Source organism: Tamandua tetradactyla, chromosome 12 (assembly GCF_023851605.1).
Source record: "Tamandua tetradactyla isolate mTamTet1 chromosome 12, mTamTet1.pri, whole genome shotgun sequence".
Classification (NCBI taxonomy): domain Eukaryota; kingdom Metazoa; phylum Chordata; class Mammalia; order Pilosa; family Myrmecophagidae; genus Tamandua; species Tamandua tetradactyla.
Genome location: NC_135338.1, coordinates 58,433,634 through 58,456,071, shown reverse-complemented (window position 1 = coordinate 58,456,071; position 22,438 = coordinate 58,433,634). Strand labels below are relative to the sequence as shown.

Sequence of the window (22,438 nt, the reverse complement as noted above, 5' to 3'; positions counted from 1 at the left end):
CCTCATACACTGGGTGACTCATAGTGGGTGCTTTACTTCATGCACACTCATGCTGAGTTACTTCATGCACACTCATGCTGAGTGGCTCTTTGTAGGCTCTTGGTGCACACTCATACACTGGGTGACTCAAAGTACGCGTTTTACTTAGTGCACACTCATACACTGGGTGGCTCATGGCAGATGCTTTCCTTGGCATACACTCATACAACAGGGAGCTTGTAATAGGTGCTTCAAGATATTGGAGAGCCGTTGAATAAAATTAAGTCCTGCCAGGGTGCAAGGGTAATTCAGTGGTAGAATGCTCACCTGCCGTGTGGGAGACCCAGGTTCGATTCCTGGTCCATGCACTTCTCAAAAAAACAAACAAGCATAACAAACAAAAAACAAACAAACAAAAAATTCAACAATTGGTGCTGCAATAATAGGATACTCACATACAAAAATAATGAAATGTGACACCCCCCCCCATACAGCGTACCAAAAAAAAAAAATTTAAGTCATGCCATGGCACACTACTGGGGCAGATCCAGGATTACAGGCCTGAAGCTTTAAAAAGTTTAGGGGGGGGCGGGCCGCAGTGGCTCAGTGGGCAAAGTGCTTGCCTGCTATGCCGGAGGACCTCGGTTCGATTCCCGGCCCCAGCCCATGTAACAAAAAACGGAGAAACAGAATACAATAAAACAAGGAAATGTTTAAAGATGTTTCCCTTTCTTCCTTCCTTCCTTCCTTCTATCCTTCCTTCCTTCTCTCTGTCTTTCCTTTAAAAAAAAAAAAAAAAAAAAAAAAAAGTTTAGGGGGGCTTCTTTAAAAAATTGAAGGGAAGGGCCCTAAGGCTTGAACTTCATTAACCTCTGGGTATGGTTAATTCTGCATTGCAAAAAGAAGAGTCTGGGCAAGAGGGAGAAGCAGCTTAGAAAGGCAGCTTAGATGGCTGTCTTGCAAGTCAGATAGCATGGCATACCTTACCCCTACGGTACATTCTGCAGAAGTGCTTATACTCCTTTTTTATTCCACTGCAGAATCTGGCACGATGGCTTACCTGAAGCAAGTGCTGTACTGATGTTGGTCAATTAATTATGATATTTGACATTTGATATCGCCATTCACAAACTCTACCTCTCTCATTCTTGCTGAAAACATTAACTGGATACTTACTACGTGCAAAGCACTGGGAATACAGCACCTAAAACACCTACTATGTGTCGAGGAAACGAGAATGCAAAGGTTTTCTCCCTGCTCTTGAAAAGCTCACAGCTTGTAAGAAAGACAATGTCGTAGTGTTTGGAATATTTATTGAGTGCCTGCTGTAAGCTAAAGTGGTTTGAACAGCATATCTCACTTAATCCTAAGACAACCTGGGGATCAGGCAGTATTATTCTCCCTATTATACAAATGAGATCACATAGCTGGTGAGAGAAGGAGGCTCAGATGTGAATTCAGGGAGTCTGACTTCAGGTCCACATTTCTAACCACGCACAAGAGACAACCAGTATTTAGCTGTAACTAAAAATATGGCTGCAGTGCAGGGTGATTTGTGTCACAACAGAGAAACAGAAAGGTGCAAGGGGAACACAGGAGAATGTGCCCAAATCCATGGGGATCAGAGAAGGCTGCCGAGAGGAGGGCTGGAGCTGAGTGTTAAAGAATCAAGCAGGAGAGATAGGAAGAGCATTCCAGATAGAGGGATCAGCAAGTGCCAAAAGGGAGGTCTGAAATCCGATGGCTTGTGGTTTCGAACTATGACAAAGCCATTACACATGCTTTCATTATTACCTGTGAAGGGAGACAAGCACAGCTCAACGTGAGATCTTTCCAGAGCAAATTCTCAAATCTTTAATTGATGACTCCAACAGATAACTGCGGTAATGAGAAAGTGAACAATACGGAAGCTTCCTTTGAGTATAATTCTTCAGGAGTCCAAATGAGGCTAACAAAAGAGAAATTAAACACAATGCTGTGTCACGACACTTTGACGTTAGTGTCAACTTAGAATTTCAAATAAAATTAGAAGATTCTTCTAATAATTATATAGGATGGCAAATAAGGTCCAGGGGCAAGTGCATGTGGCAAGAAATGACTAATCATATTTTGCAAAAAAGCCTCCGGGTCTGACCCTTCTTGGGATAATATTGTGGGAAGTCAGAAAGGTGGAAGGGTTACCAGCGGTTATGTTAAATAGCGATCCATCCGCCAAGCAGCACCTCCTCCACCCCAGCCTCTACTCCATATTCACAGGAAACTACCATCCATCCATATTCACTACCATCCAAGGAGTTTAAAAGCAGCAAACGCAAGCTTGGAAGATTTCAATTCTAATAAAAGTGCTTCCGGTGACGAATGCCATAGGCTTCCTTCAGCAACCTCAAAGTTAAACTAAACTAATAAAGGGAAATAGCGGGGGTGGGGCTGTGACAAGCCCAGAATTCCTTAAAACAGCCAGACCAGCATCCTCTTATTGGGTGCCTGGTGGGTGACAGGCACTGGGCCCAGGAGGTTCTGGCTGTGGACCCTGGAACCATGGCCTGGGCTAGAATACCACCTCTACAACTTACTCAGGGGACAAGTTCCATACCTCTCTCTGTCTCAGTTTCTCCCGTGTCAGTGAGCCATAATAACAGCCCAGACCTCTGCCGAGAAAATCCATGTAGCACAGCCCTTGGTCCTGTATTGGCAGGGTGCTCAGTTCCATTCTTGTGTCCGAGGCTTCCAACGCATGATGCAGATGTCATCGATCCCATTTTAGAGATGAGAAAAGGACCAGGAAGCAGCCCCAGAGCACACAACTCGTAAATTTTGAAGGTGACTCTGTTCTTCCCCCTGGAGCGCGCTCTCTGTTGGACATCTTTAGGAGTTCGTGGGGGAACTGTGGTTCGGGTCTGTGCTCTCCACTCCACTAAATGGCTCAGTAAAGCTTCCAAGGCCTTAGACTTCCTCGTAGAAAGACGCTCCTGCAAACAGTAATCCAACAAACCCAAAGTTTTAACTTTTAATCTGAGTTAGGCTCATAAGTGAGGTTACCCTGAGTCACCCTTCACCTTTATTGCATGTCTGTCTTCACAACGGCAGTTCCCAAATATGTCACCTACGATAGACGATTTAGAGTTTGTCAGAGAATTTACATCATTTCCTTGCTAAAGAAGCTTTCTACCCTACATTCTAGAAGAGAATTTCCTGGATCCCAAGAGCCCGTGTTTTTACATTGTTATGACTCCCGGGGGCGCGGGCAAGCCGTGTGGAATGGTGGGCAGGGCAGGTTCTTTGAATCACAGAGGCTGTGCCTGCCTGGCTCTAAAAAATATATAGAAAGACAGCCTTGTGATGCCAGTTCTTAGGGTTAATTATATATGTTAAAAACAAACAAAATCGGACAGGGGTGGTAGAGGAGAGAACTGGGGAGTTCCCTTCCCAGGACTTTGCAAAGTCAGTCCTGGGAAGGTCACAAGCAGAGGCCTCCAACTGCCCCGGGTGATAAGCAGGAACGAATGGCGCTCACAGATCTTAACCTGGGGACCCAGACCCTGATCCTCTCTCTCCCCGCGTCGGACGGCCACAGGGTCGCGTCTGCAGCCGCGAGCGCGCGCCTGCACCGGAACGGGCGGGGCCTCTGCCATCCGGGGAAAGGTTTAGGGTGCGCAAAACAGAAGCCCAGATTCGGAAAGGAAGCGCGAGAAGAGCGAAAATAAATTGAGTTCAAGGGGTGCACGAGTAGTTCAGTGGTTAGTATGCCCGCCTTTCATGTGGGAGAACTGGATTCGATTCCCGGACCATGCACCCCACCCCACCCCCAAAAAACTTGAGTTCAGCTAAACATACACGAGAAAAAACACATCGCTTAGAAGTCAGAAACGAGCTCTAGTCTTTGGACGCTTGCTGCGCAGCCGCCGGGCGTGTGGGCCGGACGTTGGGGCAGCAACCTTCTGCCCCCCTCCAGGCTGCCGACCCCAGCGGAGACCGGCGCCCACTCGAACTCCGGCATCTCCGGCCTCGGAGAAAAAGATAGGTTATGGAGAAGAGAACCGCATCTTCTCAAATAGGCTGCTTTTTAGAGAGAGAAACAAAAATCGTAGTTAGGAAAGTTCTACAATCTTGGCGGATTTCGGAATGTGCGCATAGGCGCTTCCTGGGAATCTGGCCCAGCCGTGCAGGTTACCGGCTCACCGCCGACCCCAGTGCGGCCCGTCGGATACCAGCGCCAATCCACTGGGCACCTTGGCACAGGTTCGTGTTTGCAAACTGGGGGGACGGGCTCCCTGCTGTCCAGGGGACCAGGTCACTCTGGGGGTCACAGCTTTCGCTGCCCTCAGGGCAGCCATGAAAAGGCCCCGAAGCAGAGGCGGCCTCTAGGCGGCGGCGCCGGGATACTGCGTTTTTACGCTCCGCGGAAGGCGCGCCACACCTGGCCAGGCAAGGCGTTGGAAAAGCTGCAGGAGTGACCGAGCGAGCGTTCTCCACCCTATGCCCCACCCGGCTTGGCCTCCCTTGACCTTAATTGTTGTTGTTTTTCGTTGTTGTTGTTAAGGTGCTCATAGCCACGAAGTGAGATGAAAAATCCCAGCCAGATTCATTACCCTTGCCACGCACCCTCTTCGGACCCCTTCCCTAGGAGCCCAGGAAACTGATGCTGCCTTCCGTCTGCTTTCGCCGGATTTTCCTTTTCACTCTTGGGATCTCAAGGACAGGGGGTTGCTTAGGAGATACAGCAACAGGTGGCATAGAGGAAAGCCGGACACCCTCCGCCCCCCACCCCCTCCGTCTTTCAGGTGCACGGTACTCTCCACCGCGCGCCTCACCCGGGGCGCTTCCTCTCCTAGCTGCGCCCCGACTCCACTCCACTTTGCTTCTGACCATTTACCAGACCCCCGGGCCAAGGCGGATGCTTTCCAGTGACCCCGCCTGTTTTCTTTAGGATGGGCTCCAGTATCCTTCCGGTTACTGAAGAAACAGGCAGCTTTTTCTTTTAAATAAAAACTACACTTTGACTTACAGATAAACCTATAACACGGGAAGAGCTTGTTTTTCCTAGCTTTATTTTATTTATTTATTTTTTTTTGTCTGAGGCTCTTGGTATTTTTTAGAAATGAGAAAATACCAAGACAGGTAAATCATGTAATAAAATCACCTTCGAACGCAAATAGTGCAATGAAATAAAGTTGCGCAGCTACCAGAATAATTAAAGGACTTTTTTTTTTAATTTGTATGCTGTATGGTGGGGCTCACATTTCATTGTTTTTCCATGTGAGTATCCCCTTATTGGATCATGATTTGTTGAATTTTTGTTTGGTTTGGTTTTTCGTTTGTTCGTTTATTTGGGGGGGGGGCGGAGAGTGCATGGGCGGGGAATGGAATCCAGGTCTCCCCCATGGCAGGCGAGAATTCTACCACTGAGCTATCCTCACACCCCCATGATTAAAGGACTTTTAATAAGTTAATATTCACTGTTTTCAGGCATGATTGCCATTCGGGGCATAGTGTACCATGTGATGCTCACTGCCTCTTAATCGTAACAGTGACACCGTATCCCCATTCACTGAAAGTATCACAAGTCTAAATTCAGATCTTTGGTGAACAATTGTCCCTCCTGATTCCCAAAATAACTTCCACGGACCCTGGGAAAGACATCAGAGGCCAGAATTCAGCCCGTCATTTATAAAATGGGTAAACCGAGGCTCAGAGAGGTGAACAGACTTGCCCAAGGCATCAAAGTGGTGACTAAGCCAGACCTTGACTGAGTTCTCCAGACAGTTATGCTAATAGGCACAGTACATAAAACATAGTAAATAATTCTTATTCTCAGACCTGTTTTTCAGATGAGAAAACTGAGGCCCAGAAAGAGGAAGTAACTGTGCCAAGCACTTGCCTGCAGAACAGGGACTCTGCAGATCGTGTGACCCCTCTTTTGTCCCAGCTGCAGCCTGAGAAATTCTCTCAATTCTTTCCATCAACAGAGATGGGTTGGTGTTTCATTTTGCTATGCCAGGTCCAGGCGCTTGAGCTGTACCTCCACTCTGTGGAAGTTAAAAATTGACTTTCTGAATCTGTGATTAAATGCCATAGATGGTTTATTACTAGCTACTACAGAATAGGGCTACTGCCGAGCATCTTGGACTGATGGGGTTTAAACAGGTTGGAGTGCGGGTTTTGGGATCTAAAACAAGGCTGCAGTCCCAGATACTCCAAATTTTATTATTTTAAGAGGTACAAGTTCACAGCTTCCTGCACAGAAGTCTCTCCATTTTTTAGAGCCAAACTTAAATGCCTCTAAAAACTTGGCCTGCCGTTACCCTGTAGCTGTTAATTAAGCTTTGAAAACTTTACATTATGTTTACAGTGCACTGTGTGAATTGCAAAATAAATTAAAACCTGTGGCAAAGAAATTAGAGTTTCAATAAGTGGAACAAAAACCAGGGGAGTCTCTTTTTAGATAATATACACTGACACTTGTTTCTAAGGGGGGGGGGCAGGGGACTTTGAAAAAGTAAACTTTTACTTCTTAAAAAACATAATTCAGTACCTAAGGATTCATGGTTTTCCCCCTGCAGGGCAGTCTGCATTGAATAATTCTGCAAAGACAAGGTAGTAAAGAAAAAATAAGGAGAGAGTTAGTTGGATGTTTCCTTTGCCACAAAGGAAACCAAAAACACAAGAATGCATCTGTCATCCATGCAGTTAAAAGCAGCAACAGTAAACAAAATTATAATATGGCATAAGTCCTAAAGCAGCTTCCAGGTAAATTTTATATTTGCTTTTGATTTTTTAAGCAACCATACTAAACTCTGGAGACCAAAAATAGATTTAAAAGAAGGGCGCAAACAAAACCCCACACAAGTAGAAACGGCTGTTATTTTTCAAGCCTCTAGCCCAGAAGATGCTCTTAAAACATATTCTTTGGAACATTGTTATTCAATTTTTAAAACGAAATACGTATTTTTTTTTTCCTTCTGTAAATTTCATGTGTGGAAAGGAAAGGTTTAGGAGGGCTTGAAATCTGACCCTAAAAATTATTAATGTAAAACTGAGCGGGTACATAAACTTCTTTTATGAACAAAAGAAGGAGACAGTGTGTTTACATCAGATAAACTTGTTTTTAAAAGTCCTGCCAAATGTTATCATACACAGTAGTTGAATTCCTAAAATTTTAAGAGAATAAAGAGCAGTCTTCAATTTGACTTCTTGAAATATTTGATTATTTCTTTTAAAATTAACTATTTGAAAAAAAAATTAACTATTTGCTTTTTGCCTCTCAAAACAGATGCATAAATGATACAAATCTTAGTCATGCTGATAATCCAAATATACTATTTGTCCATGTTGTCCCAGTTGTTAGTGAAGGAAACATCACAAAGAAAAGGAGGATAAAAGAAAGATAAGGGATGTGACTTCTAAAGTGCATCATCTGCTATAAATCTACATTAATACACTAAGTTTCCTAGATAACCTCATATGAATGATTGTTGGCAATATAGTAGTTGTCAAACCAAAAAAAAGACCTATTATAGTTACTAATTTTAGAAAGTCTGCCATTTTGAAATCTTTCAAGAATTCTAAGCCATTAGATAAAGATGATGGAGAAATGTAATAGATGACACATAATTGTGCAGTATACTGCACAAGATATCAAAACAGATATTTTGAAGACTGTTTCCCTACCCACCCCCCTACCAAAAAGAAAATATTAAGTTAATGGAAATGGAAATGACAGACACCTGGCTCATATGTTGAGCTTTTAGAAAATAAAGAAATCACATGTTGTCTCTTTCTTTTTAATTTTTTTTTTTTTATGCTGTATGGTGGGGGGTCACATTTCATTCTTTTTCCATGTGAGCTTCCCCTTATTGCAGCACCATTTGTTGAATTTTTGTTTGTTTGGTTGTTTGTTTGTGAGGTCCATGGGCTAGGAATTGAACCTGGGTCTCCCGCATGGCATGTGAAAATTCTACCACTGAAGTACTCTTGCACCCCCTCTCTCTTTCTTTTTTTTTTTTCTTTTGAAAGATCCTATTTGTTAAAGAGGTGACCTGGAGGAAGGGGCAAAGAGCAGGGTTTGGAGCTATGGGACAAGCTCCTAGCTGGGTGGCCTTTGTCCAGTTGCTGAACCTCATTGGAGACCTGATTCTTTAAGATAATAATAGATAGGGAAAAAGATTTTGGTGTAGCTATGGAAATCAATGTACATATGGCTGTAGAGATGCAAAACAGATAGATAGAGACATAGATATAGTTTTAGAAATAGCCCAGATAACTTGGTGTCAGTAATGTTATGTACCTTGCCTACCTCATTGGCTCAATGGCTAATAGATGAATGAATGCAAGCTATTATTTTTTGCAAATTACAAGTGTGAGAAATATAGACATCACCTCCACTTGAACGGTGCCTAGTGCTTTTTCAATGAATTTAGCAATTCGAACACTATGTAGATAAGAGGGTTTGGGGGGAAGTATCATAATTGGAGTTTGCCCTTGCATTCATTCTTCTATGCGTTTATGCACTCAGCAACCACTTACTCGGTGCTTAGTAGGTAGGGAAGAGAATTTGCTTTTCTCAACCTGCTTTTAAGTATGATTTCTAATGATCAGAACAGTCACTAGCATTTATTAAGAACCCTCCCCAGGCCAGACGCTGTAGAGTGCAAACGGCCTCATACACACTGATTACTCTTCATGTTGGCATTGGAAGATGAGATAAAGTTCTCTGCATCTGGCTGATGAAGAAACTGAGGCAGAGGGCAGGATCCATGGCCCCACAACTAGTCAGGGGCAGAGCTGAACGTGAGCACAGCCCTTCAATTCAGGGCTCCATTCCCAGCGCTGGGCTTTCAGTCTTTGTGGGAAGGTCACCTCTTCATGAAATCACTGCCATGTAAAATCACTGCCACTTTACAGGGATTGTAAAGTGTCAACAGCTCTCCCTAAAGATCACCACCACCACCCTCCCCTGGAGCCAGCCATGGGAATTTAGTACTTCCTGTTAATTCATACAGAACTCAGAACCAAATTAGAAATTCCATTGCCTGAAAATACTTCAGATCATCTCCTGTATTCCCAGTCCTCTTTTAAATTCTGCCTTGTCGTGCAGACGCTGATTTTGTGGCGAAAGCCTGCTTGTCTGTTTGTCCCTTTTGTCTGGAAAGAATAGCAGGAAGGATGGCCAATAGGCTTATCCAGCCCTGCTAGCCAGAAAGACTGGGCAAGCTGGAAAGACGAAATGTGAAATGATCACTGTAGGGTCCCTCCCAGAAGCCCCTGCATCTACCCCAACGTGCTTTGCATTCAGACAGGCACAGTTCTGAATCTTGACTCTCAAGAGAACAACACTAACATCATAAGGTGTTTTGAGGAGTCCATGAGACAAAGGGGGAAGAAAGCACCTGGCACCCAACACATCTTCATTCATTTCTCTTCTCCTCGAACCAAATTTTCATCAGGCTGTGTTGACTCTGAAGCCCACGTCTCCCTCTGTCTTTGTGCCTGGGTGTAGTGAAGGGCCTGGCTCTGCAAACATCCTGATGGAATAAAGAGCTGAAATGGGAGGTAATGCAGTTTCAAAGCTTTCCCACCCGAAGAACTCTGGCTTTCGGCTGGCAGCGAGCCACGAGAAGAGAGCATCACAGCTCCATGAAGAGTTGGGGTGGTCAGATCTCAACCAGACTGCTCTGCTCAATTCCCAACAATGCAGTTTAAGAGGATTATAAAAGAAATAATTATGATAATAGATGCCTAAGGGAGCAAACAGTCCAATGTAGGATCTATAAAAAACATGTTGCATGCTCTTCAGAATAGAACATAATAATACTGGCCACTGCTTATTGAACTGTTATTGCACATGAGCATGTGCGCGCAAGCATGTGCTTGTGTGTATGTGAAATGCATTACATATCTAGTGCAATTCACACTTCAGCCTCATGGAGTTGACACTCTCATCACCCCCGTTGAAGAGATAAAGCAATTGGAGCTCAGAGAGATCAAGGAAGTGCCTGCGGCCACACACGCAGCTTGGCAGTGGCCAATCCACAACGATAATTTAAGATAGCCTATCTCCAAAGCCCACCAACACCCCTTCCCAAAAAGAATAAGGAAAACTTGTCAGCCATCTTCAAATATTTGAAGAACAAGCCCAAGGAAAAGATGTGAGCTTAATTCTGCAGAACCGTACTTGAAGAACTAAGAGTGATTGAGAAGGGCCAGGAGCATAGACTTTGGAAGCAGACCACTCCAGGGCTGAACCCAACCGTTGTTTACAAACCATTGGCCCTTGAGCAAGTTTCCCAGTCTCCCAAACCTGTATTTCCCATTTATATGATGAGCAAAGGGGGTGGAAAGGAGGACAATCAAATCCTCTCAGAGTGGTTGAATCTGAGAACTTCATCTCTAAATGCTCCCAGCTCCAGGCTTCTCTCCTCTCCCATCGTCCAGAGGGAAGTCCCCGTTTGTTTTAGTAGACAGTCCATGAGTTCAGCAAACGAAATCTAAGTCTATTACCTTTCTAGAAGCCAGCCTCCCCTGGACAAAGCCAGCCAAGAGGAAATCATGGTCCTTGCAGCTGAAGACTCCACTCTAACCCTGACACCAAAGAACTATGTGAAGCTTCAAGCCAGCTACTGGAGACCCAGACTTTCCACCTCAGCTGATCTTAACTTCCCTGACTGATTTTCAGAAAACAAATATAGAGCCCAAATATTGGGTGTCTTATCTTATCTGCAGGCAAACATTTCTCCCAGAACAGATAGCCAGCCAATAATGCCTCGACTTTACAAAGGCCTAATTTTCACTGACAGAGCTGAAGAGGCAGGACCTTCGGGACGGACATATTCACACAACTGAACTCTTCCTGCTACAGACTCCCACAAGCCCATCCAAGAGAGTTTGTGCACACCTACGCCCTGAGCACCTGTGTGGGTGTTTATTTGTTGGGAGCCTGCTCTGTGCCAGGGAAGGTGGGAAAGTATCATTCTGCCCTGCCCTTCCATTCAACAGTTGAAGAAATTGAGACCCAAAGACCCAGGATCACTCAGCAGGCAGGTGTTGAGGATGTGACATGACCACTGAGCTCTGCGCTCAGGTCAGAAGCCAAATTGGGAACATTTTGTTGCACACAAGTGAAAGTTGGAAGGGTGGGGGAGATTCGATTCTGCTCCGATAATGATCATGAGCTGCCTCACAGGAAGGAATGCTGACTCCCAGGGCACCCCAGACTCTTATTTGACAAGCACCCTCATGCAGGAATGAAAATGTGGTCCTGGAGCTCTGATTTTATCGCTAGCCAACTGCCCCATGCACAGGACACTGTCCTGGGCTGTCTCAACAACTCACATAAATCTGCCAGCTCTGCTGGCAGGGCAGCCCTGACTTTGATTACCTCTGGGCTTTGCAGCTCCCAGTTCTTTCAGTCCCATCTTTTCTGCAGTTCTCAAGTTCTAACTGTCCTGTTCCACTGTACAAATTATAGATCAGTTTGAAGGAGTGGTTCTTTGTCTAGCATTTGCCTCCCGCACTGGCTGCAAAATGTACACAACCTTTTGACTTGGGTGTGCATACTTAGACACGTGCCCAGGCATGGATATTTAGAGGCAGGAAGAAGTGTTCCTAATTTCCCATTAACTGGGAAAGGTTGAGTAAATAAGAAATGCCCAAGCACCCCTTCATTAGCACTATCAATTGTCTATGACTTTCTTTCCATCCCAAGACCATCTGGACCCAACCATCAACACTTTGAATTGCTGTACTTGTAACAGTGAAAAGAGGCTTTGGGCTAGAAGTTAAGAAATGTAGCTCTAGCCCAGCTGCTTATTCTGAGTCACTTTGAGGAGGCTACTCACCCTCGTTTGCTTTTTCACCCCTGAAATGGGGATATAAAACTCATCCCACGTATTGAATAACAGTGGTGGTGATGCTGAAGATAAAGTTGTCAGTTAGCATTTATTGGGACCTAATTTTGTGTTAAGTGCTGTCTTTATGTCTTTTCAGGCAGTTTTCACAATTACCCTATAATGTGGACCGGTTAAGATTCCCCAGTTTATAGAAAAGGAAATTGAGGCAGAAAGAGGCCAAGTAACTAACCCAAGTCTCAGAGCTGGTCAAGGGCAGAGCCATTGATTTATTTCTATCTCAGTCTCACTCTGAGCCTTTGTGGGTGGAATTTGAGAGTGTGTGTGAAAATGCTTTGGTAGCCTATAAAAATGCATCCAAGCATCCAAGTTCTAGAGACCATAAAACACATTAAAACTTTCTGTTGTTGTACTAATTTATGACACTTCAGTGGGGTCTGGAGAGCTGACCCTAGTTTCGTTTCAAGTTACTACTCTGGGCTGAGCTGGAAATCTCTGCAATCCTGAGATTCTTTCAACCTTTAAAATTGTAAGCTTTTGAATAATAAAATGTTGCGTTCAGTTTAGCCCAGGGCAGGGGAAGATGAGGGTTTGAGGGAATCTGAAATTTTCTTTCCAGGCTGTAAAGGAACCATTTAGGGCATCAGTGGTGCTCTCATCTACTAAGGGTATTGGTGCACTAATGCAGCTTCCAAAAATGCCTCCTGTACATCTAGAGACTGTGTATCACCTCCTGAAACTTCACAGCTCCTGGTCAGTGCTGCGACCTGGGGCAAAGCTATGTCCTTTCTCTTCCCTTAGCCCTGGGCCCCTTCTCTGTAAATTGATGGTCTAAAACCCCCACTCACAGAGCCAACCTCACAGGATTGGATCAGGGGCCCTGTGAAGTAACAGGTGGGAGGGGACTGGCCAGACCAGAGAGTACCCGAAACGTTGGAAAGATTCATATATTGGTCATTTGTTCTCGAAATGCCATTGGTTTTTTTTCACACCTCCGTCCTCTCCTTAGGCAGGGTCTAACTTTGGATCACAGCTGTTTTTCTTCTGGTGGTGGCCTCTCATCCTTTCAGCTGTCTGTTCCTGAGGGTGGTTCTTACAATGGTCCAGAATTTCTACTTAGGGAGACAGAAAGGCTTTGATGATGGCTGGTGGTCGATGTAGCACAACACTGTGAGTGGAACGAACAGTATTGAATTATATATTTGAATATGGTTCAAAGGGGAAATTTTAGGTTGTATATATGCTACAAGAATAAAAATTTTAAAAACAACAAGAAGACTGTACAACACAAACAGGGAGCCCTAATGGAAACTGTGGGCTGTAGTTAGTAATACAATTATAATAACATTCTTTCATCAACTGTAACAAATGGGTCACTCGAATGCAAATTGTTAATCATAGAGGGGGTGGTATATGGGAACTCTATATTTTCTGCATGAGTTTTCTATAAACCTACAACTTCTCTAATTAAAAAAAAAAAAAATGGAAAAAAATCACCTGAGTTCTTCCCCTATCATTCCCCGCTCACCATCAAGCCCCTCAAACCGGTACCCCCGCTCTGGGGCCCTCCCATCCCCTCACCCCCACTCCCACCACCACATCCCTATGCCTTTCACAACAGAGCTAGAATTTGGGAAAGTTCAGACGGGGAAGAGCGCCAGCTTTCTTTCAGTGGCTGGTTTTGTATTCCTGATTATATTCCTACTGTGTTTCGGCAGAAAGCGGCTTTATCAGCCATCTGCACTGGGGAAAAATCCTGAGTAGTCTATCACTTTTAGGTTTTGGGGTAACAGCGGCTTTTACCTTCTTACTCTGATTCATTACCTTTGCAAAAGCATAAATCTGTCATTTTGGCACTAACTTCTACCTTATGCATATTAATAAGAATAATAATCACAGCGTCAGTGATTTGGGATTTTTTAATTGTGTTATTTTCCTTAAGTGCCAGGGCAGAGTTGGCTAGAAAGTGGCACAAATATTCCCAAGGAATTTTCTTTGGAGATGGATTTCTGAACTTGGCAGACATGGTTTGGGGGCAAAAGGGAAGTTTGCTTCATAAAACTTGCCTCTTCTGAACTCAAAATTGCCCTGCTAATAGATGATGCTGGCTCTCTGTCTGGTAGCCTTCGTGAACTCAGGACGATCTCCTTAGGCTGGAACGAATTGTCCCAAAAAAACTAGTTAGCCACACACTGATTACAAGTCACTTTGGAGAAAAATGTATTTCCTTTTAATTAAAACATCTATAAGGTGCCTATGATGTGCCCAGCACTGGGCTAAGATTGAAGGATACAAAGCTAGTACTTCAGGTATATTATGGTATAAAATGATCTTAAAAGGATTTCTCTATTAAAATTTGTTTTAGAATATGTGAAAAAAGTGTTTTTCTCAGAGCAATAAAACAATGTTTCATTAATGGTAGAGACAAATTAGTGTGTGTGATCCCAGTAATTTTCACTTTAAACATGAGGCCTTCTCTTGCTGAACATTTTCACAGCAAGTTGATCACAATGTGACATGCATACAATTTAGGAAGATTGATGAATTATACAAATTAAAAAAAAAATTCTTGAATTGCGATTGTCAAATAATGATTGTTCAGCTAAAGAGTTTTGATGTTCTGAGAGTAGCCTTAAAAACCTACACTACTGAATAAACTTTCAGAAATTTCAAAGCAAAATGAAATGCTCAGCCCTGGAAATTGATGCTTATGATGCAGAGTTAATATCAGTTCAGTATGAACAGGTTGCATCAAATACCGATCCTCCTTGTCATTAATGCCGAACAATATTCAATGATTTGTCTTTCACGTATAAAGAAATTATAAAAGGATAGTGTCTGGGCAAGAAATAAAAGTGTGTTGAGTGTCTGCCATGTGCCAGAAACTGAGTGAAGCATTTTCACATATATTAGCCACTTTACAAACAGATAGCTTCATCCCCGCCATATAGAGGAAGGGGACATTAATTCAGAGATGTTGTTACTTGTTTGAGGACACCCAGCATTACATTGGTGATTTAATCATCATACACTAGTCTGGCAGACCCAAAACCCAAACTTATCTGATCCACCTCACCCCATGCAGCTTCTTATCCTGAATTAGCTTTATTTTTCGGGTTACAAAAGGAATGCACAATCACAGTTGAAAATTGCGGTTTGGGAAAGAGTACAATACATAGAAAGGCAAAAATTCCCCCATAATCCAAATGTCCATTCATAGTCACTTTTCTTTCCAGTCTTTCCTCTCTGTACTGCTACTCTCATGATCACATAATATCGAAGAATGAGGAATGGGGCCACTCACACAGCATCAAGACAGCTGTACTTGGTATGCTTGGTATGTGTTCTTTAAGTCCAATATTCCAGATCCATAAGCATTCTTCAAGGGCAAAAGAGCCCTCTGTTTGTGGCCGGGGCCGTATGATTCTGGAACTCTCTCCTACTCATCCTGTTCTGTTTTTTTATTTTTTTTATTTTTTATTTTTTTCTGTGCACCACCTACACCCCTAACTCCTCTCTGACAATCCTCTGCCTTTTCTCCCCCAAACACAATGGAAAGTTAATTGAATGTTTTATGCCTGTGCAATATCAAAGAAATGAAAAGAACGCAGGTTTCAACCATATTTCAATAATAAGTGCATTAATTTTTACCTTTTAACTGACGCTTGCACTAATTTCCTTAACTGCTCTCGCTGGCTCTTTTTTGATCTGTCTGGCTTTGTTGGGCTGATGATGAGGGCTTACTTCAAATGCAAAAAGATTATTAGCTCTCTTTTCCTTAATAGCACAATTACGGATTGTGTGATGTCTCCATCATGAAAGAGAGCAGGGACAGACTTTTAAAGTCACATGAGTTTATTACAAAAGTGGCAGTAATAATTTTAATTACTTTACTTTACAAAAGATATCAAAATTGCCCTAATTGTCTGGTGGCATTTAGGAATTGTTGTGGATGAAATGGGGGAAGAGCATTTATAAGGTTTTTCTCTCTGTTTAATTTGACTTGGGTCATTGTTTTAATAAAATATTACAAGATATTTTAACCTTGAGCCCAAATTTCATAGGCCCCGGATGCCTGGAAGTCTTGGGGAATGAGAATAAGTTTCTCTACATAATATTCAAAATGAACTAGAAACGATAACTCTAAGAACTATTTGTGGCTTACTATTTAAAGCCCAGAAAAAACAAAGAATAAACTCCTTTAATTTTGTCAAACGGGTACAATGTTTAAATTTGGCAGTGACTGCAGTTCAAAAGACCAGATGTTCTTGTGTATTTATATAATTATTTTGCACAATAGTTTACTCCTGGCAAAAAAAAAAAAATAATCAAAGTGTATTGTTATATTTGGCATTTCTATGCTTGACAAAAAAAAAAAAATCAGGAGATTGCAATACATTGAATTTATTCATATTTTATTATTAAAGCAAAAGAGGAGAGAGAAATAAATGTAGTATCAGTCATATTAGACTATTAGACTTATACTAAATTAAGTCCAAGAATAAGAAGCAACATTGATCTTAAAAAGCCTCAACTCTAATGCATTAGGTTCACAGGAGAGAAGCTGAAGCAGTCTGACCCATTGTCTGACTACTGTAATTCGAACATTTGTTAAATTCTAATGAAAAATGTTGCACTTAAACTCTGGCAAAGAGACAATTAGTACCTCTTCCTAATCCCACCATGACTTAAAAAAAAAAAAGGAAAAAATGCACCCGAATTCAAAAAGTAAAGGAAAAATCTGTGAGGAATAAACACTTTTAAAATAGTCTTCTGGAGGATGCTATATTGTTGTAAAATTAGATGCTTTTGACAAAATTACCTAAAACTAAGCAGCTCCTGATTTATATATTTGGTGTCTCGGGTAGGAAATTACACAGGTTCCTGTAATGGAGGACTTTTCTGACAGTACATTTATTAATTAAAAGAAAAAAAGAAAGTCCTTTCAATAAAAGCTACTCACCACAAGGAATGATTCTGGAATATAATGAGAGAATGAGTGTTCTATAGTCTAATGCATTTAAAATACATTGTAGATTCTTATATCTTTCTTATTCTGTGATGATGGGTGGGGAAAATGTTATTGGGAAGTAGAGACTTGATATAAGTGAATATCACATCATGAAAGGAGAGTGAAAACCTTTTCTCATTTAATATCATCAAGATTTAGTAACTGTTTTTCCCGTCCTAGACCAAGAAAAGAAAAATTTCTCATGGCTCAAGAGATGTAAGATCAAAGGCTCAGAGGGCCAATTTTACTGAGAAAAGAGAGAAAGGGTCTTTTGCAGCTCTTGGTCTGATTTCCTTATATCTCAGGGAACAGATGGGGCACAGGGGGGAGTCCAGTGGTCCAGGCCCTGGACAAGTTCGTCCTGCCAAGGGAGTGAGAATTTGGATCCCCAGGCTGGTCAATTGTACTCAACACTCTTGTCAACAAGACCCAGCAATGCTCAGCCCAGGCCCTCTCACTTCCCCATGTTGGCTCCTAGGTGCTGATTTTAGCTAATGTTGCTATGATGGGGTGACCGTTGATGTCACAACAATGCATTGCAGGAAATGTCACCCAATCAAGTCCAGAATTGGGTTGTCCTTGGACAATGTGGTATCCTATATGCTGGCCAGATGGAGACTCAGTCAATAATTGCTAATTAAATGAATGCTTCAACAGAAGAGAAGGAGATGAGACGTACCTCACCCTATCTGGAAAAATAACTCTCTCAAAGTGTTTAGTTAAAGAAGATGCACTCCCTAGGATAGAGACGAAATCCAGTTCCATTCCAAAGCCATTTCGGCAATCAGTCCAATTAAGCACCAACTGGCCTTGTTCCCTGGCCTCATAAAGGCTCACATGATACTCCGGAGACAGGGTAACCCTGAAAGTATTTTTGGGGAACCTGGGCACTCACTGGCTCAGCCTTTCCCAAACTTATAACGGCCCCAGCGACGTGCCTTTTCACACGCATGCACTGTTCCGTTCTGTGCCTGGTGGGAAAAGATTGTGAGGCAGGCATCTTAGTCTTTGCCAAAATTTCGAATGTGTGACACCGCAAGTAAGACACCGTCAGGAGCAGTTGCTAATTTATTTCAAGTGCCCCCAGAGCTCTTAATTTATTTGGAAAAATAAATAGATAAATCCGAGGCTCTCCGTGCCAACCCAGCCCAGTACTGGGCCTGCCAGTGGTGCCGGCGGTGCTTTGCAGGCGACAGTGTAGCTGCCAGCGAGAGGTGTCAGAATGCTCAGCCAACAAAGCAATGCAAGCAGCACACTATTCTTGAGCGCATTATAATAGGATATATCACATTTGTATAGAGCTGACCTTTCCTTTTCCTAAGTTGGCTGCCGATACACATGCTAAATTTTTTTTTTCCCTTCAGATAGTCTGCAATTCCAAACGGTGCTTCAGGCTTCTCTGTGCCCGGGTTCAGTGGCAAGTCTGGAATGCAATCCGTCTCGTTTAGAAATTCGTTATCCAAAGTGAGGAGCCCAACGAAAATTATAGTCTCATAAATATGCAGATTTTGTTTATTTAAACATTTCTTATTACACTTTGTGTTTTCCTAAATTAGGTCATCATTTTAATATAATTGGAATCTGATGTGTGTCCTGTTTTACTTAAAAGCCATCTGGTTCATTTTCGACTTTCAGAAGCCGAATTAGTTGTGGTAATATTGGGCCTTGCTCATTGCTCCTTTTGAACCAGTGCACGCTTTCAGGGCATTGCACTGAGGAATCCAAGGCCATTTTAGGAGGGCTCCCACTCTCATAAAGGGTTTCCGAGCTGGACAGCTATGATAGGACCCATGCCAGAGAAATCTATGGGGAACAGGGAAAGAAGCATTCTACTAAAAAGCATAAACAATGTATGGTGCCACTGGGCACCATCTTTGACGAGGAAGCAAATGGCTAACTTTCACCAAGACGGTTCCAGCATTTTCTCTTAAGCATATTGATAGCTTCCTAGGAGTAGAAATCTTATGCCCTCAACATAACAGATCCCCTGCTCCACCTTTCATAGGTCTGGGCTTCTAATAGATACAGAAGATATATTTGTTGATCGATGGGGTTTCCAGAAGCCCAAGTGTTAACAAAGCAGTGTGATGTATTAGCTATCGTAGCTGCATAACAAATTCCTCCAAACTGTTGTGACTGAAAGCAACACACATTTATTATCTCACGGTTTCTATGGGTTAGGAACCCAAGCATGGCTTAGCTGGATACTCCTTCTCTACATCTCTCAAAGAAAAGAGATGTAGGCTATCTCAAGATTCAACTGGGGCAGCATCCACTCCCAAGCTCTCTCGTGTGATTGTTGGCAGGAATTAGTCGCTCACAGGCTGTCGAACTGAGGACCTCCCTTGGTTCCTTGCCACGTGGGTTTTTCCACAGGACAGCTCATAACATGGCAGCTTGGTTCACCAGAGAGAGCAAAGAAGAGGACAGTAAGGTATGAGCAAGAGGAAAATAACAGTATGTTGCAAAATGATCTTGGAAGTAACATTATCACCTTTGTCATGTTATATTTATTAGAAGAAAGTCACTAGATTCGGCTCATACTCAGGGGAGGACATTACACAGGGCATGACTTATTCTATCAGTGTCTGCCAGCCTACCATGTGTGGGATATATTTCAGTGCAATAAGTCAGTTTTAAGCAATGATTCCAGCAAGAGGTCCAAGCCCATATTTGAAATAAGAAATAAAAATGAAAAGACCTGTCACTTACTTTAAAAAAAATAGTTATACTTTTCTATTGCATGCTTAGTGACATTATTCATTTATTTAGGGATATGGTAAAAAATAGAACCAGTGCTTCTTCCTAAGTTCACCAGTTCAAAAAGAAGGAAAAAAAATTGCAAATATAACATGTGTCAGTTCTTTGGCCGAAAAACATTCACCCCCCCAAGCAGAGGTAGAATTCCACATTCATTATCTACCACAAGCTGTGGTTCTAGCCTGACTTAGATCAAACTCCGGCTTGCTCTGCCTTGGTTTGTTCACTTGGAAATGAGGATAACAAGTGCATCTCCTTAAAAAGCAGTTGTCAGAACGACATGAGAGAATTATAGTGTTTTCCACACTATAGGTCACAGCCCATAAGTGGGCTTGAGATTAATTCACTGCAGGGGTTAGCAAACCTTTTGAAAAGCACCAGAGAGTAAATATTTTAGGCTTTGTAGGCTTCTGCTCTCTGTCACCACTCTATGCCAATAACTAGAAAGTAGCCATAAGTAAATGTACAAGAATGAGCGAGGCATAGCTATATTCCCATAAAACTTTATCTACAGAAACAAGAGGCAGGTCATAGTTGGTCAATCCCTGGTTTAGTGGATTGCAACCTGCATTGAAAAAAAAAAAAAAGGGGAGTGGACTGGACTGGAATGGATTGGAGTAGAGTAGGGGAGGGGAGGGGAGGATAAGATGGGATATGAGATACAATAGAATGCAATGGAGTGGGACAGAAGAGAAAGAATCAGCATGTATTGTTCATAAGAAAGGTAAATATAGTATCTTGAAACTTTGGTTTCAGCAATAGATGTAAATATAGAACCCAATATGGTTTTAGATTTAGATGTATATAGAAATGTGTGTATATACAGAGGTTGAAATGTAAAATGTGTTAGTTTCTATAGTGTGTGATTTAATAAAAAACAGGAAATCCACTAAAATAAGGTAGATGATACACCTGGTACAGCACCTGGCCCATAGCAGATGCTGAATAAATGCAAGCCTCAATTAAACCACTTCTGGGTGCACCGGGGTCCTATACAAATGAGCTGCAGACATGGCCTTGAGGAGGGTATGACCTGCAAGGAGCTGGCAGCTGTGGGCAGCCCAGCCCTCCAGCAGATGAAATGTGAGGCAGAGCAGTGAAATATGTACACTCGTGACCCTAGACAGAAAGCACCACAGTGAGGGTCTAATGGAGTCTGAAGGAAGGGGTTCCCCTGATGGAATAAGAGATGGACTCTACACTGGGTTTGAAAGGGGGGTAGGTTATGGATATTCAGGTCTAGGAATGTGGTTTGATTCATAGACTTTAGTCAGGTTAAGATGTCCTCTCTGGGAATAGTGATTATTAAAGCATGTATTCACTCATCAACCAATATTTATGGAGCAGCTATTATGTGCCCTGCAGGCACTACTAGGAATATAGTAGTAATTGAAACAAAATTCCTACCACAAGGAGCTTAAGCTGCAGTGGGAGAGACAGAAAATAACAAATGCATAGAAAAATGGCAAGTATTAATATTGACCCAAGCAAATGAGGGAGTCTTTGAACAGCTGGGAAGAGGGCTCCAGGCCGTCCAGCCGTGCAAGGACTTAGAGATGGACATATATTTGATGCAGATGGAAATAATAGGACTCTGCTGTCTAATTCTAGGTGAAAATTCAGAGGGGGTAGGAGTAAGCACCTTTGCCGTTAAGAATCAGGTCGCCCACCTGGAATGATGGTTTGCCCCCTCCCACAGTTCCTGGTCAATATCGATGAGTCTAGGATTTATGGCCATTGTCCGGCCTGCTGGGTTGGGCCGTCTCAACAAAGGGAAAAATCTGGACCAGATCAAGAATCTTGCTTGACATCTACTCTAGGAGTGCTAATTATAAATGATTAAATAAATAAATGAGAGCCCTGGCCGAGAAGTTTAGGCCAATATATCCCTCCACTCAGAAACCAGAGTTGAGCATTCCTAGAAGTCGCTTCCCTGTATCCTTATGACATCTCATAATTAAGTGATTTTCTGTCTCTGTGTGCTTTTAGGAATGTTTTATGGATGTTTTCTTTTTTTTGTAAAATAAGTGTCTTCAGAATCAGTACTTACATGTGTTTTTCATGTTTTCTCCCTTACTCATGGCCATTAGTATTTGAATATGATTTAAATAGAATGATATGGTTTACAAATTTCAGGGAAGAATTGATTTCTGTTTGAAATATCTCCTTCTTGTTGTGCTGCCTCCCCTTAACATCACTTTTAAATATGTGCACTCAAACACACTCAGGCCCATGCACTCACATGTAATATATGCACAGGTGTGCCTGGTTGTGCTGTGCATCTTTGGCACCATCTTTGTTCCCTTACATGATACAGAGCGGAGAGGTACGTAGTTTTCATGTCTAAAAGGAAGCAAAGTGTTTGTTATGTTGATCAGCCAACTTTGACCCAGGTTCTAACAGTGTCAGGTGAGGGCTCTCCCTTCGTTTAGAGGGGTAGGTCCCACCTAGCGGGCATGTTGGACAAAAAGTTTTTGAGGCTTCAGCAATTTACCCATCTCTTGGGAGATGTGTTAGCATGTGGGCCCCTTGGGAGGACAGCTCAGTATGTAGCAGGATGTCAAAATCGACATCTTGGTTTACTGAGCATCTGCTATGCTCAGGCCAGGTTTCAGGCATGAGCTCTCCAATACTTCTTATAACTGTCCTGTAGCTGGTGAAGCAGGCCCACTGACCCCATCCCACTGAGGGGCAGATGAAGACCCGAGCCTGGATCTTTTTGCCGCCCACCATTTTGGGACTATTGATCACACAGGTGAGGAGCTGGAGCCATGAAGTCAGCCTGATTTGTAATTCTAAGTTATTAGGGGTTGAATTGTGTCCCCTGAAAAGGCACGTCCATGTC

General features: G+C 42.7%; 1 long non-coding RNA gene across 2 annotated transcripts in view; it reads right to left on the bottom strand.

Moving 5' to 3' along the window:
• Positions 1–12,819: 12,819 nt before the first annotated feature.
• The window catches only part of LOC143651532 (uncharacterized), a 77,029-nt gene continuing 67,410 nt past the window's right edge, over positions 12,820–22,438 (bottom strand). Inside the window, exon 3 of one of the 2 annotated variants that reach the window (XR_013160015.1) lies at positions 12,820–12,990. This is a non-coding gene — a long non-coding RNA (uncharacterized LOC143651532). Of the gene's footprint in view, positions 12,991–13,898; positions 13,976–22,438 lie in introns of those variants that run through there. The other variant, XR_013160016.1, reaches the window with a different exon arrangement.